We start from the raw sequence: 15,482 nt of genomic DNA, 5'->3' as shown, positions 1-15,482 counted from the left end.
ATGGGCCCGTGGCTTTGTATGTCTCACACGTATGAAAGGTGTATGAATGGCCTGTAAAGAGGTTGGTGCCTTGTCGTGGCTTTACAGCTCGCAAGCTGTGAGTCAATGGTTCAGTTTCTCTCCCTTTCAATTATTAACAGTGCATTTCATTTTTGTGAAATCACTTGCTAATACAATTGTATATATACTGAACCATCACTCACCCTCGTGCCAAATCCAACCAGTATGTGTGTGTGCTTGGGGATTAGATGGCTGTGCAGTAATATATGCCTTTCTGAAGCAGGGTGTACCTTGTCCCTTTTTGTGAATTTTGTAATGTGTTGTTTTTGTGCCTGGTGGTGCGAATGGTCTTGTGTGAATCATGCATGAAAGGTGTGTGAATGGCCTGTAAAGTGGTTGGTGCCTTGACGTGGCTTTATAGCTCACGAGCTGCGAGTCATTGGTTTGGTTTTTTGTGCATTTAATTATTGACAGTACATTTCATTTTTGTGAAATCTCTTGTTAATAAAATGTAATATGCTGAACCATGACTCGCCCTTGTGCCAAATCCAACCAGTATGTGTGTGTGTTTGAGGAATAGATGGTTGTGCAGGAATCTTTGTATTTAGTTTCTCTGCCAAGGTGTACTTTCCATGTAAGAATAATCCACCAACTGTAGATATTGTCGTAAACCCATGGGAGTTCATGGTGATGTCTCTCTTGTGAATTCAAAAAGTTATTTTATCCCCAATGTCCTGCAAACCTCAAAATGTCTGTCAGATTTTCATTGCAATATTGTTCTAAAATTCTCACGCTGTAGAAACAAACAACTAATTATGTCTAAACAATCTGGTTTTGCAAGGGGTGTCACCTGGGTTTTTGGCCCGGTTCTCGGCGGACATCTAGGGAAACCTACTAAACCCATACATTTCTGAAAACTAGACATCCGGGGGCTTCCAGGGAGGTATGGCTTGCATGGATCCCCCAATGTTTCCTTACCCAGAATCCCCTGCAAACCTCAATTTTAGCTGAAAAAATCATTTTTTCACACATTTTGGTGTGGGAAAGTTGTGGCATCACCGGGCTCACACAAATTTACCACCACCCAGCGTTCCCCCAGGTCTCCCGGTAAAAATGGTGCCTCACTTGTGTGGGAGGCCCAAGTACCCGCGACAGGTAAGGGCCCAAAATGTAGTGAGGCGACATCAAGTGGCCAATCGCAAAACCACCTGGTTTTGGAAAGGGGGTCACTTGGGTTTTTGGCCTGGTGCTCGGTGGCCTTCTAGGGAAACCTACCAAACCCATACATTTCTGAAAACTAGACACCCGGCGGCTTCCAGGGAGGTATGGCTTGCGTGGATCCCCCAACATTTCCTTACCCAGAATCCCCTGCAAACTACAATTGTAGCTGAAAAAATCACTTTTTTCACACATTTTGGTGTGGGAAAGTTGTGGCATCACCGGGCTCACACAAATTTACCACCACACAGCATTCCCCCAGGTCTCCTGGTAAAAATGGTGCCTCACTTGTGCGGGAGGCCCAAGTACCCGCGACAGGCAAGGTCCCAAAACGTAGTGTGGCGACATCAAAATGGCCTATCGCAAAACCACCTGGTTTTGCAAGGGGGGTCACTTGGGTTTTTGGCCCGGTGCAGGGGATTCTAGGTCAGGAAACGTTGGGGGATCCACGCAAGCCATACCTCCCTGGAAGCCGCCGGGTGTCTAGTTTTCAGTAATGTATGGGTTTGGTAGGTTTCCCTAGAAGGCCACCGAGCACCGGGCCAAAAACACAAGTGACCCCCCTTGCAAAACCAGGTGGTTTTGCGATAGGCCATTTTGATGTCGCCTCACTACGTTTTGGGCCCTTGCCTGTCGCGGGTACTTGGGCCTCCCACACAAGTGAGGCACCATTTTTACCGGGAGACCTGGGGGAATGCTGGGTGGTGGTAAATTTGTGTGAGCCCAGTGATGCCACAACTTTCCCACACCAAAATGTGTGAAAAAAGTGATTTTTTCAGCTAAAATTGAGGTTTGCAGGGGGATTCTGGGTAAGGAAACGTTGGGGGATCCACGCAAGCCATACCTTCCTGGAAGGCGAAGGTAGTCTAGTTTTCAGAAATGTATGGGTTTGCTAGGTTTCACAAGGTGCCGGCAGACCTTGGGTTCAAAAACTACAGCTAGGCACTTTGTCAAAAAAGGGTCATTTTTCACTGCAACATTGAGGTGTGACCATGTTGCGTTTTGTGCCGTTTCCTGTCACGGGCACTAGGCCCACCCACACAAGTGAGATACCATTTTTGTCATAGGACTTTGGGGAATGCGGGTTGGGTGGAAATTTGTGGATCCACGCAGATTCCAGAACTTTCCAGCACAGAAATGTGGGGAAAATGTGTTTTTTTGTGTTAATTGTTTAGGTTTGCAAGGGATTCTGGGTAACAGACCCTGGTGGGAGGCACTCAAGTCACCCCATCCTGGATTCCCATGGGTGTCTAGTTTTCAAAAATATATAGGTTTGCTAGGTTTCCCTAGGTGCCGGCAGAGCCAGGGTTCAAAAACTACAGCTAGTCACTTTGCCAAAAAAGGGTCATTTTTCACTGCAAAATTGAGGTGTGACCACGTTGCGTTTTGTGCCGTTTCCTGTCGCGGGCACTAGGCTGACCCGCACAAGTGAGGTTCCATTTTTCTCGTAGGACTTTGGGGAACGCGGGGTGGGTAGAAATTTGTGGATCCACGCAGATTCCAGAACTTTCCATCACAGAAATATGGGGAAAATATGTTTTTTTTGGACAATTTTTTAGGTTTGCAAGGGATTCTGGATATCAGACCCTGGTGGGAGGCACTCAAGTCACCCCATCCTGGATTCTCCTGGGTGTCTAGTTTTCAAAAATATATAGGTTTGCTAGGTTTCCCCAGGTGCCAGCAGAGCTAGGGTTCAAAAACTACAGCTAGGCACTTTGCCAAAAAAGGGTCATTTTTCACAACAAAATTGAGGTGTGACCACGTTGCGTTTTGCGCCGTTTCCTGTCGCGGGCACTAGGCCGATCCGCACAAGTGAGGTACCATTTTTCTCATAGGACTTTGGGGAACACGGGGTGGGTGGAAATTTGTGGATCCACGCAGATTCCAGAACTTTCCATCACAGAAATGTGGGGAAAATGTGTTTTTGAAATTTTTTTTTAGGTTTGCAAGGGATTCTGGGTAACAGACCCTGGTGGGATGCACTCAAGTCACCCCATCCTGGATTCCCCTGGGTGTCTAGTTTTCAAAAATATATATATTTGCTAGGTTTCCCTAGGTGCTGGCAGAGCTAGGGTTCAGAAACTACAGCTAGGCACTTTGCAAAAAAAGGGTCATTTTTCACTGCAAAATTGAGGTGTGACCACGTTGTGTTTTGCACCGTTTCCTGTTGTGGGCACTAGGCCGACCCGCACAAGTGAGGTACCATTTTTCTCGTAGGTCTTTGGGAAACGCGGGGTGGGTGGAAATTTGTGTATCCACGCAGATTCGAGAACTTTCCATCAAACAAATGTGGGGAAAATGTGGTTTTTTTTACAATTATTTAGGTTTGCAAGGGATTCTGGGTAACAGATCCTGGTGGGAGGCAGTCAAGTCACCCCATCCTGGATTCCCCTGGGTGTCTAGTTTTCAAAAATGTATAGGTTTGCTAGGTTTCCCTAGGTGCCGACAGAGCTAGGGTTCAAAAACTACAGCTAGACTCTTCGCAAAAAATGTGTACATTTTCATTGTGAAAATGTGGTGTGTTCACATTAGGTTTTGAGCCATTTCCTGCTGTGGGCACTATGCCTACCCACACAAGTGAGGTACCATTTTTATCGGGAGACTTAGGGTAGTTCAGATTTGTAAAGCAACTGTTATTACCTATTGCTTTTTGATGGATTTCTCTCTTCCAAATGAAAGACATTGTGTAAAAAAAAAGTCTTTTTGAAAAATGACCATTAATTTCGAAAATGTGCAAATATGCACTGTTTCTAAACTCTGTAATTTGTTCCCATTTCAGAAATACATAGGTGTCTTTCATACCTTTTTTTCCATGTATACATTTTCCCACAATAATTGTTATATACCCGCAACATAATAAAAAAACATTACAAAATGCTGCTCAGGTTTTTACAACCAGGAATGTCCAGCGGATGTAACGGTACATTGCTTTCAAAGAGATGTCATAATTAGAAGAAGTTAGAGGTGAAAACATTGACACAAAAGGCTGCTTCTTTCAACTAATGTTTAATTTTTCCTATATTTAACTGGTAGTTTCTATAAAGAAACCTTGATGGATCTACACAAATGACCCCTTGCTGAATTCTGAATTTTGTCTACTTTTCAAAAATGTATAGCTTTCCAGGATCCATTATTGCTTTTGTACCAATTTCTACCATTAACTGGAAGAAGGTTGAAAGCACAAAAAATAGCAAAAATAGGATCTGTCTCAGAAAAATGCCAAAACTGTGTAAAAAATGTTGGTTTTCTGACAAATTTCTGTCATTCCCTAAAAGCTGGAGAAATGGTGATTTCAGCCCCACAAACCCTTTTTTGATACCATTTGCAGAGAAAAACCCAGACGCTTTCATTTGCAGCCCGTTTTTCCCATTTTTCACAAAAAAAACAAAATGTTGGTGTATTTTGACTAATTTCTGGGAACCCTCTAGGAGAATCCACATTCCCTGAGTACCTTTAGAATCCCCATGATGTTGGAAGAAAAGGACGCAAATTTGGCATGGATACGTAATGTGGTCAAAAAGTTACAGGGGCATAAGCACGCACTACCCGAAAAAGCCCAAAAAAGGCTTAGCACAGGAGGGGAAAAGGCCTGGCAGCGAAGGGGCTAAATATGGATTGGTTGTAGGACAATTGAACTATGGTGTTGGAGAGTGAGCACAAGCTGTTTACCACTGGGTAGCAGTGGCAAAGTGCACAGAGTTCTAAGGCCAACAAAAATGAGAGAAGCAAAAAGGGTGAAGGTGAGGCAAAAAGGTTAGGGGAAGACCACACTAAGGCTAACAGGTCTAACAGAAAGCAATATATTTTTTCCTGAAGTACACCTTACCTTTTACTTCTTTTGTTCTGGAAGTGTTTTAGTTCACATATAGAATTCAAAAGAAATTGATTGACTTCCACAAATGCATGATACCGATCTTCTGCATATTGATTAACAAGTAGTTGCGTGATTCATAGATTTAGAATGTGTGGTCAGTGGAAACTGTGCCCAGGTAGGGGAAGAGCAGAATTTAAAAATCTTGACTAAAGTGTCAGAGATATGCTGCTGAAATATCTATATGTTTTGTGATTTGTCTAGCTAAATTGTATATTGCAAATGCTTGTAACACTATCTAGTGTCGCAACAAATGACAGAGAACAAATTGTGCAAACACAGCACTGTCTCTGGGTTTACAAGATTGAGAAATAGCCCAGATCCTGGGCTAATGGCTGTACAATGCGGCAACTGATCGACTAAAACATCACTTTTCTCAAAATGAAAGTATGTCTTGAAGGCTAAAAAGTGGTTAAATATCTAATGCGCTACTTCAGGCAGCCCACACCTCAGTTAAATATCAGTTCTACTCAACAAGAGTCACTGCAGACACGCTCTTTCACTGTAAGTTTATTCAAATAACAATGAATGCTCGCTTCAGCTTGATGTCAGGTAAGACCAACTGAGAGGGCTGCTGCTTCTGATAAGTCAGTAATGAAATAACAATAACCTGGTGCCATGTGCTCATTGGCACTGCCAGGTTTTCACATACGAGGTATGCTTGGAGAATTTTGAGTAACTTGTGTAAAACCACTTAACCTTGTAATTAGTATATGGGAAGGCACTGATGAAGTGCTGCACACCTTAGCACAATGGCTAAACAATAAAAATGTACAATCCATAATTTTTGCATCTTTAATTTTACATTCTCCAGTACATTACTGCTATGTTGAACCTTTGCAGAAGCCGGTAATAACAATGGACTGCTTCTTAGAATGTCATGATCCAAGCCTCAAAGTCGCCAAGTTAACTTGACCAGGAAATTAAACATGCTGTGGTTAATACACATTCTACTCTGTTTAAAACACCTACAGAAAGCAATTCTCTTCTACAACAGGACATCCACCATCTTCATACCTTATGCAATAACCTACTTACTAGGCAATTATTGCTCTTACACAATAATTGTGAATATAAAATTTCACTATTTTTGGAATCAGAGGGCCTCTGCCAAAGTCTGAACAAGAGAAGTTATCCTTACTGACTTGTTAAGTGAGCACATAAGCATGCCTAGCTTTGTCTAAGAGAGAAATTACTAACCCATAAGTTTCATGACTCTACTTTCAACTCTGTAAAAAAATTCATCAAAAGAATACTTTTATGTAACTGGCACAAATTAATGTGCAATTTGAAAAAAAATCATTGATTTTAAAAGAATTCAGCATATTGAAGATCAAGTGGTCTAAACTCATACAACCAGGCCTAGATCCTTGACAGCAGCATTGGATCTTCCAGGATTTGTAAGTGATTTCACATGTGGCGGCCAGGTTGTATGTGCACAAACTAGTAACTCTAAGATATTTCAGTATTATGCAAACATTAAAACTCTCACTAATAAGCATCAATGTAATTTGTGCCATCGATTGAGTGAGTTGAGTTACTGTTGTGCATACTACACAGAATGTGGAGCTGGTAATCAATCATCAAGATTGCAAAATCTGCAACGGAATACAAAAAGCCCCCTTGGCACAGCATTTATTGCAGTTTAGACTGCTTGACAATGACTTCCCATGGATGATATCTGAGGATGTCAAACGACTTGCGGGAGGTGCTGGCCAGCGTAACATACTCCTAACTTATAACATAATTGTCATTTTACCATTCCCCTGGTCAACCATTGGATTAACAAACCTTTTGAGTGTCTGTCACTCACCAACATTCACAACTTAAAACAACAACACCGGTAGTTTATCCATCTTTATATATGCATATGAGGCTGTATTGGTTGACTAATGTCCTGTCTGCATGTGTCTGCTTGTGTCATGATTTTCATGATGATGTGTTTTCTGTTTTTAATGATGATTTGTAGGCAATAGTGAATGATGGCTCATATTTTCATATACAGCCTTCCTTTAGAAGGCGTTTGTACACTTTTGGTACGTTTTCTGTGGTTAATCTTGTCCTACAATTTAATGTTTCCATAACACACAAGTCATTAGGGTTGTTGCTCCTTCTTTGGATTTTATGGTTATTAATTCGATATTTGAATGTTTGAATGGTTTGCCATGTTTCTTTCACTTGCCCCCATTTTATCGTACATTTACTGATTTTATTAATATTTATTCTAATTATGACATACAAGTTACTTATTTGTACAAAGTATCTCTGAGGCATTAGTGAGCAGTCATGATTTTGTCTTTTTTTTCTTTCGAACATGGTTCTGCCTCGAGTCTCCTATTCTAATTGTTGATTCTGCAGGAGTGGACTTTTGGGTAGTGGGTCTTGTGCTATGGTTAAGTTTTCTCTCTGGTTCTTAGCACTGAAGAGGATGCACCAATAGCAGGCCATTCTTTATCGGACTCAGCACACACAGTTTATCCCATCCATTGCAGGAAGGTCAGTGGACCTGAACATAACGGAATGAATTACAGAACTCTAGATACAGCAAGTGAAATATAAAATAGGAAGACATTCAGGGCCTCATTAGAACCTCTTGCTGAGACGGTTTTGGCTTGGAACATTGTTTTGCGCATCTGTCAAGGTAACGTGTAACAAGAATCACATTTCTGATAAATCCATTATACATAGATGTTTAGGACACTTAAACAATCTGCATTTAACGTGGTTGCAATATCTGCTGTTAATAATAACTAATACATTTTGATTTAACACTGATAAATAGTTTGGTTTGTGCATCCGGTAATTACAAGCCTGTTCTCTTCAAAGGGCTGGTGGTAATTGATTAGCTGTCTGATGTGAATGTGTCTACTCAAAAAAGTGTGGTAGCTGATCATCATGAGCAGCATGTGGAAGCTGTTGTGGGCATTAGAAACTGTGGTTCAATAGAGTCAAACTTACTTTACTGTCTGGTTTATGGTCTGGAACACATGTTCGTAGAAAGCATGAGAATTCCATACGATCATTCAGTCCCTTGGGATACAATGTGTCTAGATTCCTGATCCAGAACATTTCCCTCTGTAAAATATATTTAGACACATCCTTGTCTTTTTGATCATGAACTACTTCAATGACACCAAATCTAAGTTGTGCGATGGTGTGATGTGCTTCTACCCAATGGCTTGCTAAGGGCGAGTTATGATTTTTAATACGGATTCTGCATTTGTGTTCTGTGATACGAATGCGCAAAGGCCTTTCTGTTTTACCCACATAATACAAGCCACAAGGGCATCGTATCATGTAAATGACATTTTGAGTATTACAGTTGGCTGAGAAATTGAGTTTAATGGGTTTGCCTGACCAAGGGTGTGCTATGCGTGTGCCTTTTTTCAACCAGCATCATGATCATATTACTGATGAAAAAAATTTGTGGTAATGTTTTGTAAGTGATAAATTATTCTGTCATTTGTAGAGAACCCCTGAAGAAGGTTGATGACAACACCCGAAATGCATTGGGATTGATTTGATTTCCTTTATCACATGAACCTTTTGGATTTATGAAACGGACTTGACGTTCATAAAGATGTGTCAATAAAGGAGAACACATCAAGAAGAAGAATTTACTCATTCTTTGATTCTTTGGATCTTATTTAGATAATTTGTAATTACATTATGGAATTTCTGTTTCACCAAGCGTTCATAAGATGCACAAATTAGTTAAGCATATACAGTTTATGATGAATTTGTAATCATACTCATTTTCGAGCGTTCATGGTAGTGCATAACCTGTTTAGAACATAGTGCTCTAGGTATCGATATCATAATCACAACGGCAGAAATGTGTATCGTTAGGGATTAAGAGGCTCTTCCCTCTGGTTGACATCCTCCTTGAGCCCGACAAAACTGAGCCAGATTCCCCAGCCGGTTTGAACTCCGATCACCGTCATCATGATACGGCAGTCAAAGTAAAAAAGTGTATTATGTCTGTCAGAGACTTTCCAATCAACATCCAAATCAGGCCCTCAATGTTTTTTGTGTGGATTAAACTTGGATCCATAAATCACAAAGGGATGCTTTATATATGCATGGGACAGCTCCTCAGTTCAAATAGGACAAGAGACTCATTCACTGAACATCATCATGCACACAGGAAAATGTCTGTGTTATTTTATTGCATTCTATTCTGACTCTGCCCTTTTTAGATTTAGGAGAAGCAGTACGCTGACTGGGTACAGATATTTAGCTGGAGCTGCCTATGAACAACCTGCCCACCCCACTTCGTTTCCTCCAACCCCTGCCACGCACAGGTTCCAGCCCCCATTTTCCTGCACAGTGTACTGGAAACATGCTGGCCCTTTTTACGGAATTTTGGCTTAAGGCAGTGCAACAAGGCACCTTGATGTGCTGCCCAACGCCAAATTGAAAAGGCATGAGAGCACTGTTTTAATCCAATACTGTGCATTCCTGTCCTTACTTCCTGCGCTGGTGCAGTTGCAGTAGCCTAGTGCCAATGTAGGCACCCTTGCAACATGATGCAAGGGTGCCTCTGTTGGATTTAGGATTGTTTTTGTATAGCAAGGAGCATCTTCCTGCACAAAAGAAATCCTAAAAGTATCCAAGGAGAAATAAAGATATTTCTCTTTGTTATGCCTCACCTCAGGAGGTGTAAAGATTTGGCACTCTCCATGTTTATATGATTTTGTAAATCTGGACAGCGTCAAAATCCATTACACTATTTGAAGGCCTCCCAGGCACAGAGTAAGATAAAGCAGTGATTTGTTATGCTTTGCCTTACTCAAGATTTATGTGGCCACTTGATGCCACCCAGGGTGGCTTTTTCATGGCTTCATAAATCTGATTCAATGCCCTGCTTCACGCATGTACCACTTTACGTGGTGGAAAAGTGATGCAGGGCTCTCATAAATAAGCCCACTGTCTCTTCACTTTTATGCTCTTATTTATGGTGTTTTGGCATTAGGCAGTGCAGCAAGACACCTTGCTGACTGCCCTAAGCCAAAGTGAAAGGGCAGGAATACACTGTATTTATGCAGTATGGTGCATTCCTGTTTTTTCTCCCTGTGCTGGTGTCGTTTGGCAGCCTGGTGCCAAAGTAGGCACCCTTGCACCATAATGCAAGGGTGCCTCAATTGCATGCAGAATTGTTTTTTGTGGAAGAAGAGAAACACATAGAAAGAGTAAAAACTAGGAGAAATGAAGATATTTCTCCTAGTTACGCCTCACCTCAAGAGTTGTAACAATTTGGTGCTTCACCAGGTGTAGATAACTCTCTAAATCTGAGGCATCATCAAAATCCCACTGCAATGCCCATGGATTGCCTCCCAGATGCAGAGTAGGGCGGCACAGCTATTGGCGCTGCTTTTCCTTACTCAAAATTTATGAGGCAACTTAAAGCCTGCAGGGTGGATTTGCATGACTTCATAAATCATTCAGAACACATATATCATTTAACATGGTGCAGAAGTGATGCAAGGATCCCATAAATAAGATCCTTCTTTTTTTGAGCCCTTACTAAAATAATTACAGGGGTGGGATCACTGCTGGCCTCCTATACTCAGGGTGGATTCTAATACAATGCTCTGAGCTGAGCTCGGACATCCTATCCCGCCCTACTTTCTGCAATCCCTACCACGTACAGTTCCACTCCTCCCATTTAACCAGACGTAAACATTTACAGGGTGGTATCCTTGCTGCATATTATCACCAGTCCTCTCATGTGCATTAAGTCTTTGCAGTCCATTGTGATGATGATACTCACAAGTAAAGTTATTCTGCGTCAGGTTCTGTGCAGAGCCAGTGCAGAGCTGTCAGCTTTTCAGTTTGTGTGACTTTTCACAGTTTCAGTGTGTGTAAAAGTGACTTTCCATTACCAAATGTGAGACACTTTCAGTGACTCTTTATTGGGAGCGAGTGCCCATAAATTGTAATTTACTCTTTACGGCCCCTGTTGCAAGGAGAAATCTAAAAATTGCACCTGTGCCTCACCCTGATCAAACATTTATCAAGGATACACAAACAAAATGCCCTCTGCTAGTTTGCGCTTCAAGGGGCTGTCCATTAACTACACTTGAGTGCGGCAAGGAGCTATACAAAATTGCAGACTATATCGCACATGGACAGTGTAGGAAAATTCCTTTTTGTGTATGGTTAGCCCCTCATTTTTGCCTGACGCCTAATGAGATTTCAAAATGTAAGTGCAATGTTCCCTGCTAACCAGGTTTCTAGTGCCTGGTCTCTTTCCCAAACACTGTACCTTGATTGGCACAACATCAGATGCCCCTTTAAGTCCCTAGTCAACGGTGCCCCTGGTACCCAGGGCATGGGGACTGAAGAGGGTTCTCTGGGGCTTCAACACTGGTTGTCATACCCCGGGACCCCTCACCAAGGCTATTCACTCTGACATTGCAGGCTGCTTGTCTTGGAGCAGAGAAATCTGAAGATTCAACATGGAATAAAGCCCTGTCTGCCATGCTACTCATAAACTGCATAAGCTATAGGTAAGTCACCCCTACTGCAAGCCTTTTGCCCCAAGGCAGGGCACACTATGTGAGGGCATATGAGCATGAGCAGGTATGCCCCTACAATGCTCAGTCTATTCTAAGATATTGTGCACAGGGAAGCCATAAGGAGTACATGGGCTGGATACTTTTCAAAACGGGTTTCCCAGGTTCATGATGGCTTCACTTATTTTTAAGATTTTTGGTACCAAATATCTTGTCATAATACATCCTCGCCGATGCCAGTGTTGGATTTATGAATAAAGTCACACAGAAAACCCTTTTAGCGGGTCCCTTGAAATCGTACAAAGCACTCTAACTTGTTTCTGCCAGTCTGCCACCATCAGATATGATTCTGAACTAATGGGGTGAGAGCCAGCACTCTTGGAGGACAGAGGCAAAGTGCTCTGGGCATGAGGTGCTTCATGCCTCCTCCAGTACAGGATGGCCTTCCTGGAAGGGAAGCTTCAAAGGCAAAGCCACCTTTTTAATCCTACCCAGGAACCTCCAAGTTGTGGGAGAATTCAAGCCCCCTTTCCTGTTCTAACTGGTTTCCACATCTGAACAAGAGAGTTGAAAGATAATTAAAAACTTGTCATTTATAAAACTGCCTGTCGTCCAAAACTACTCGACGCCAGTGAAACATGCCAGAGTTACCATTGCATGCATGGGAAAGAATTACAGTGGACTTCTTCGGGCCTCTTGATAATGGACATCAGCTGATGGTGATCGTTGATGAATATTCACATTTTCCATGAATTGAACATTTCTCATGTATCACTAAAGAACATAGAATTGAGAGACTAGACAGCATCTTCGCAACATGAAGTGTTCCCATGATCTTAAATTTTGACAACGTTCCACCTTTCAACAGTCGAGAATGCAGAAACATTCTAGGTGGTCTTCTGACAAACTTTTTGCCTGCTTTGCCTCACGTTTTGTTTATTTGGTTTGTTGGCCTTAGGACTCTGTGCACTTTACCACTGCTAACCACTTCTAAAATGCATGTGCTCACTCCCCTAAAACAGGGTAACATTGGTGTATCCGAAATTGGCATATTTATTTTACCTATAGGTCCCTAGTTGGGTGCACTGTATGTGCCCAGGACATGTACATAAAAAATGCAACAAGTGGGCCTGAAGCATTGATTGTGTCACACTCTTGAGTGATATTTAAAACCCATTGCCAAGCTTTAAGCTCCCCTTTTATTACATTTACGTCAGCCCTCAGGTAAGCCCTAGATAGCCCATAGGGCAGGATGCTGGGAAAGTAAAAGATAGGGAATATAGTTTTTATTTTTACCTTTCCTGGTATTGAAAAACTCCCAAATTCAGTTTTCAGTACTGTGAGGCCTACACCTCTCACGGGTTAACGTTTGGGATTACCTAATACATCTATTCCTCATTGAGAAGGAGTAGCCTGGTCATGGGTGGTACTTATGGACCTGTAATGAGAAATCCTCCTTAAAGGTTACAGTGATTTTATGATCGGGCATGGCTCCTCCGCTAAGGCGGAGGAGCGTTACCCTACTGCTCTTTGAGCAAGAAAAATACAATGATAATAACATAGTGCCTGATTTCAATGGTGGACGGACTTCTGCCCGTCGCCATCGTCCCAGAGATGTGGACCGCCCGCCTATAAGGCAGCGGTCCCACATATGCAATTATAATGCGCCTGCCACCATAGCGGTCGCATCTGCTATTTTAACATTGAGGCGGGTGCTGCTAGCTTTAGCACCCGACGCAATGCTAAAAATGCACCTTTGACATTTCCCTGCACTACGTTGCTGACATTTCCCTGTCAGGCACCAGGCAATGCCTGCCACATGATGCAGGGAAATGTCGGGGGGGAGCGCCAGTGCTCTAGCCCCAGGCCCTGGGATTACGGGGGGCCCGCTACGGGCCCCCAAATCCATTTCTACCTGCCCTTTTGTGTCTGGTTGACCACTGCTAAACGACTGGAGGAAAAGGGATATCATAATCTCAACAGCGGTTCCTGACAGGCACCGCCACCATGCTGCGCAATGCGGCTGCTCTGACAGGCGGTCAGAAAATGACCGCCTGCCATAGTAATCTGGCGGGTGGAAAAGAGCAGGTCGATGACAGAGGGCCCGCCACCGACAGACTGATGGTGGCAGGCCTTTCGCCATTGTCATCAGGCCTTAGCTATTATCATTTTGTTTTGCATGGCTTTGGGGCTGGGTTAGGGAGGGGTGGGCCAGGAGGCACAGGGAGAGGAGTGTTGATGTCTGCTTAGTCAGCCATCTCGGGATGGAAAAACAGTCATGTGTACTTTGTACGTTCCCTACCAGGCTGCATAAAACTGCCACTACATTATCCAGAGTTCTATGGGGCTATTTGCTAGTATGACGAGCAGTGTGCGACCTACTCCGTATTTGCATAAAACTGCCTGGTGGGGAACATGCCCAGATCCCCAGTCCCCATCTGAGCACTGATCCACAGTGCTCAGACCAATCACAACACTGCATTGCAGCATTGAGATTGGCTATGGGGTGCCTGGGTGCTTCCTTGTTCCGGACTCCACCATCATTCCCTGCCAGCCACTACTATTTATGATTACAACGCTAAAATGACTTTTCTAGAAAGTTAGCATTTTTCTGCTCATAAGCCCAGTGTGCCTCTGACTGCCTCCAATACGTATGTGGGTTGGGTGACAGCTGGGCTATGAGCATCCCATTCCTCCTAGACAGTCACACTCAAAGGGAGCTGAGGTGTATCATTCACCTCCTGATGGCCCCTCACTAGGCTGATGAGCCTTCCAGAAATAGAGATTGTCCCCACACAAAGATTTGCATACACCCCTGTATTGTGTCTCAGCCTGGGCACGAAAGGTAAAACCTGTGTGCACTTCAAAGAGCCTTCCAGAAGCTTCTTCCACCTCCCAGAACCAGGGCGTCAAATTTGATAATACTGAACTTCTGACACCACCATTTTAGTATACTTCTGAACCTGTGGATACTCTATGAGAAAAAAGAACTGCTGGGCCACTGAATAATATTAATAATTATAAGGACTGCTACTTTGTGGGACTGCTGCCCTGAAGGCACTGTTTTTCTGTGGTACTGCGTGTCTGTTGCTCCCTCTGCCTGGGTGACAAGGACTAGACTTTCACCACATGAACCCATAGTGACTTCAAGGACTCGATTGATTGCCTCCTGCTCTGGAGTCCAAGGGACATTAAAGACTGCCTGAAACTCTCCATCCAGTCCCTGGACTCTGCCAGCTCTGATTATTACCCTTGCCTGATGTGCCCCCTCCTGTCCAAACCTCAGAAGTGGGTTTCTGTGCTGTTTTGCTTGAAAGGCTTACTTTGCGCAGATTGGAACCAACACAGTTGTCATCGATGCCCAAACAACACCTTCATCGCTTCATCGCTTTGGCTCGATGATGACATGGGACCTCTGGCGCAGCTTGACAGTGGTGCATTATCTTCACCGTCGAAGCTCAACGACCAGAGACACAAATGTGCAGTTTAGTGCCAACGCATTGCCGCCTTCATGCTGTGCAGCCTCTCCTTGACGTCAAAGGTTGTTCTCTTGGAAGGTACTGTTTCAGCGGGCCTGTGTTTCTTCTGTATCCAACCTCACTCCATCACGGTCGGCTTGACGTTTGAGATTTTACGCAGTTAACCATGACCGCAAGTAACCTGTTGGCACCATTGACTTGTAAGCACTAAATTTCAAGATAATCTTTAAACATTCACAAACCCGGTTCTATTTTCTGAATTTTGGTCTTGTTTCGTTTAGAAAATGAAGTTCTATCATTCTAAAAAGGAGTGGAATATTTTACTGTTTTAGTGCAATAAGTGTAGAAAAACTAATTTACACATTGCCTCTTAAGTTAAGCCTCCCTGTTATGTGC

Source organism: Triturus cristatus, chromosome 8 (genome assembly GCF_964204655.1).
Source record: "Triturus cristatus chromosome 8, aTriCri1.1, whole genome shotgun sequence".
Classification (NCBI taxonomy): domain Eukaryota; kingdom Metazoa; phylum Chordata; class Amphibia; order Caudata; family Salamandridae; genus Triturus; species Triturus cristatus.
Note: the sequence above shows the minus strand (reverse complement) of the source record.